We start from the raw sequence: 5,203 nt of genomic DNA, 5'->3' as shown, positions 1-5,203 counted from the left end.
CAACTGAAGGAAAGAAATGTACATGATCACTTTTGGAGACATTGTTCTTTCCTTAAAAAAAAAAAAAATCAACAACTACAAAAAAAAAAAAATCTTGGCCTCATAAACATTGGTTTTCACCGTAGGAAGCTGAACAAATAAATATCTTCACAGTTTGCTGGGCTGTCGGCCGACTTGAGCTGACTTCTTACACGACATGAAATAGACAGCTCGGGTAACCCAGTGTTTATGTCAGCGCTAACAAACTGTCCCTTCATTATAGGCCTGCCGGAGATCAGAGGCCTAGATTATTGAAGGAGACGCCTTTGAGATGCCCAAGCCGTTGCCGTGACAACCCCCAGAGGGCGGGAGATGGCGAGGGAGGCGGTGGCTGACTGTTGGATGGTGAGGGCTCTTCAGGCCGGAGTGGGGATAATCCCAACCCCGGGGGCAGCTGAGTGGAGGGCTCCCTGCACAAGACACGCTCGGCTCACCTGCAGAACCACCCCCGTCCATGGAGGCCTTGGCGAGCAGCCGAGGTGCTCAGGGCCATACGGCTCAACCATGACACTTTTCTAAAAGCTGGTGAAAGAGCAGTGTGGGTAAAATTTCCCAGCCTTGGCAGCTAGCTGCTAGTTATCATTCACGACCATAGTTCCCGTGCAGTGCCAACAGCTCAAGCTTTGCCTCAAAGCCACCTGTGTTGAACCTCGGTCCAGCTGTGTGACTTGAGCTCTCACTCAACCTCTCTGAGTCTTGCGCTGACAACATCTGCCTCGCTGGTTTGCTGCTGTCCCAGGAGGACCTCCCAGAGGTCAAGGGCGTGGGCTCTGGAGCCACAGCATCGGAGTCTCAACTCCAGCTCTGCCACTCTCGAGCTATGTGACCTTGGGCAATCACCCACCCTTCTGAGCCTCCATTTCCTCATCTGAAAAATGGAGATCAAAGTACCCAACTCAAATGCATCGATATACATGAGGCACAGATGCAGCTGATAAATGTTTATTATCTAATATCCTCAGGACCAACAGACACGGAGAGGACTAGTGTCCCCAGTCTACACACCAAAAGGAATCCGAGGCCTCCCAATGGTTAGATGACCCTTCTGAGGGCTGTCTCCGCCCTGAAATTTACATCCCAGCTTGTCTGAGTACAAAGCTGGTGCTGGCTCCTCTGTGAACCACGGTGGTTGCTACAGGGAACAATACATCACACACACAGCACACACACACACACACACACACACACACGTGCCACCATATATCATGAATTGCTGGTGAAATTATGGATCCACTGGGGGAAAATTACAACAGGTAAAAAAAAGCCCTCACTGAATCAGAGCCCTTCACTGGTGTGAGCCTTCATGGGCTTGAGGGACGACGGGCCAGGCTGCCCTTGCCCTGCAGCTAGCTTCCCCAGGTCTCCGGAGTGGTGGCATCAGACGGATGTGGTTTGCTCCCCCGATCTGGAATGATGGGAACTGCGGCAAAGAAATGCAGGGCAGATTAATTCCATCAGGTAGAGGGCTTAAAAACTGACCTTGGCTTACAGAATTCATCCACAAATCTCTCAAGCAACGAACTCATTCATTTAGCACATTGTGACTGGAGTCCTGCTCGGTGTGACATTCAATGCTGGTTGTTATTTTTCAGTCAGTAAGTCATGTCTGACTGTTAATGACCCCAAGGCCTGCAGCACGCCAGGCTCCCCTGTCCTTCATTATCTCCCAGAGTTTGCTCAAACTTATGTCCATTGAGTCGGTGATGCCATCCAACCAGCTCATCCTCTGTCGCCCCTTTCTCCTCCTGCCTTCAATCTTTTCCAGCATCAAGGTCTTTTCCAGTGAGTCAGCTTTTCACACCAGGTGGCCAAAGTACTGGAGCTTCAGCTTTGGAATCAGTCCTTCCAATAAAATATTCAGGGTTGATTTCCTTTAGGATTGACTGGGTTGCTCTCCTTGCAGTCCAAGGGACTCCCAAGGGTCTTCTCCAGCACCATAATTTGAAAGTATTAATTTTTTGGCACTCAGCCTTCTTTATGGTCCAGCTCTCACATCAATACATGACTACTGGAAAAAACCATAGCTTTGACTAGATGGATCTTAGGTGCTGAGCATGCAGGTAAATAAAACACAATGACTTTGGGTCACCAGGCGTGAAAAGGAGTCTGAAATCAAGGCTACAATGAGATATCACCTCGTCCCCATTAGAACAGTGTGCAGTCCATCCATCAGTGGAGCATAATTCAGCCTTTAAAAAGAGGGAAACTCTTGACACCTGCCACAACTTGGATGAAATGTGTGGTCACTAGGCTAAGTGAAATAAGCATCAGTTGGTCACCAAAAAAACAAACAAAAAAAAACAAATGCTACATGATTCCCCGTATATGAGACAGTTAGAGTCAAATGCATAGGCAGAAAGTGGAACAGTGAGTGCTCAGGGCTTGGGGAGTAGAAATAAGTTGCTTAATGAGACAGCTTCACTTTGGGAAGATGAAGAAGTTCTGAAGATAAACGGCGGTGGGAGGCTACGCAACAGTGTGGATATACTTAACCCCGCTGAACTGGAGACCTTAAGACGGTTAAACTGGCAAGACTTCCATGTATTTTACCCCAGTTTTAAAAAAGAAATCTGGAGAGGAAATAAAAGAGACGGACAGAGGCCAATTCATCAGCCAATCAGAATTGATTAAGTGCCTACCTTGTGTCAAAGGAGGCGGCTGGCACGGTGAGGACATGGAAGGCTCGCCTGGAGAGGAAGAAAGGCCTGCCCCCCCCCCCCCCCCCCCGCCACGGCGTTCCTCACTGCGGTGTCCTTCTGCACCACCTGGGCTTTTGTTGAGATGCTGTCTCTGGTTCCCTCTGACCAGACTCTGATTTCTAGACTGCACACTCCAACCAGCTCCCAGCTGATGCGGAAATGCTGCTGCTCCACGGAGCACACCCTGTGTGGCCAGGGTGCAGACACCACCCTCGAGTGCCTGGTGCATCTCATCCACGGGCCCCTGTGAGGGAGAGGGCGGGCAGAAGCTGGGGCCAGGCAATCCAGCGTTTGAATCATGGCTTCATTGTTTATGTAAATCAGGGTTCTCCAGAGACACAGAACAGAGTTGGGTGGATAGATAGAAAGGTAAAAATGCTTACAGCTGCATCTATAGCTCCATGTCTAGATCTCTGTGTGTGTCTATATCTATACGTGCCTAGTCACTCAGGCGTGTCCTACTCTTTGCGACCCCATGGACTGGAGACTGACAGGCTTCTCTGTCCATGGGGATTCTCCAGGCAAGAATACCAGAGTGAGTTGCCATGCCCTCCTCCTGGGGGATCTTTGCGACCCAGGGATTGAACCCAGGTCTCCTGCATTGCAGGTGGATTCTTTACCATCTGAGCCACCAGAGAAGCCCAATATCTATATAGCTATCCTATATAGATAGATAGATGAGAGAGAGATTACTCAGGTGAAGTTTCTACGGCACAGTCTTTTTTTTTTATATATTAACTTTTGTTTTTTTTTTAAATAAATTTATTCATTTTAATTGGAGGCTAATTACTTTACAATATTGTAGTGGTTTTGCCATACATTGACATGAATCCGCCATGGGTGTACATGTGTTCCCCATCCTGAACCCCCTCCCATGTCTCTCCCCATCCCATCCCTCTGGGTCATCCCAGGGCACCAGCCCCGAGCACCCTGTCCCGTGCATCAAACCTGGACTGGTGATTCTTAGGGCACAGTCTTAAGGACAATTCTTTTCTCTTCTCCAAACCTCAGTCTTTACTCTTCAGCAAAGAGCATCATCTTTGGATGGGATAAGGCCTACCCACACTATGGAGTGCCATCCACTTTACTCAAAGTCCAAAATTGGTTTACTCAAAGTCAAAATTGGTTTATTTTTTGTAAATCTTTGATACAATTTAAAAGGTTGCTTTCCATGAAAGTTATTAAAAAAATATTCGCTCTGATTCCCACATGGTCTAATACAGCCTTGAGCCTATCTTACACCCAGGAGTTTATATCTCCCTCTTGCTTACCCGCATGTTGCCCCTGCCCACAAAGGTCACCTTTAGCTTGTTCTCTGTATCTAGGAGTCCGCTTCCTTTTTGTTACATTCACTAGTCTGTTGTAATCTAAAAGATTCTACATATAAGTGAGATCATATGTATCATTTTCCTGTCTGTAAAGTCCATTGATACAAATGTTAATCACACCTAAGAAATACCTTCATAGTACCATCTAGGCTGTGGTTCAGCTGAACAACTGGGCTCCGTAGCCTTGCCAAGGTGATGCGTTAACCATCACACCCTCACTGGCTGACGGCAGAACTGTTCTGAGCCTCAGCACCCACCTCTTTAGCATGAGGCTAACCAAGTCCACAGTGATTGTGTGTGTGCATATGTGTGTGCTTAGTCACTCAGTCGTGTCCGACTCTTTGCAACCCTATGGATGTAGCCCGCCAGTCTCCTCTGTCCGTGGAATTCTCCTGGCAAAAATACTGGAATGAGTTGAATGAATTTCCTCCTCCAGGGGATCTTCCCAACCCAGGGATCGAACCCACATCTCTTGCATCTCTTGCATTTGTAGGTGGATTCTGTACCACTGAGCCACCCCACAGTGGTTGGGAGCCTTCAAATCAGAAATGAATTCAAAGCACTGAGCATAATGCCTAGTGTGTGTTAGTCGCTCAGCCGTGTTCGATTCTTTGCAACCCCATGGACTGTAGCCTGCCAATCTCCTCTGTCCACGGGATTCTCCAGGCAAGAATGCTGGAGTGAGTTGCCATTTCCTTCTCCAGGGGATCTTCCCCACCCAGGGATCGAACCTGGGTCTCCTGCATTGCAGGCAGATGCTTTACCCTCTGAGCTATTAGGGAAGCCCATAATGGCTGGCACCCAGGAAGTTGAGAAGTAAGCATCCTGTCCTTCCAGCCTCCTCAGAGGAGATGTAGCTTGGGAGCCAGGCATCCCAAGGGACAGCAAGGGTCAGCGCTCAGGGAGCCCAAGAAGGTCTGGGATAGGGAGAATCAGGCCCGGCAGACAAAGCAGGGGATCTTCCCTGGAGGGAAGGGAATGCATTCTGGAGACAGAGCTGCTGTAGAAAGGAGAGCAATCTCAGATACCAGAGAGGGGGGCTGCTGCTGGGCTGACTGCATTTCTCTACCTTAACTGTTGCCAAGGAATAAACCTGCAGTGTCAGTATCGGCAAGGAGGAGGCCAGAGACCCTCAAG

The 5,203-nt window shown here is 48.7% G+C and overlaps 1 non-coding gene across 1 annotated transcript; it reads right to left on the bottom strand.

The window, feature by feature from the left end:
• TRNAC-GCA lies at positions 4,777–4,848 on the bottom strand. Its single transcript has one exon. It is a non-coding gene; the product is annotated as a tRNA-Cys (tRNA).

The sequence above is a fragment of the Capra hircus genome, chromosome 6 (assembly GCF_001704415.2).
Source record: "Capra hircus breed San Clemente chromosome 6, ASM170441v1, whole genome shotgun sequence".
NCBI classification, from domain to species: Eukaryota; Metazoa; Chordata; class Mammalia; order Artiodactyla; family Bovidae; genus Capra; species Capra hircus.
Note: the sequence above shows the minus strand (reverse complement) of the source record. Positions and strands in the feature narration are given on the sequence as shown.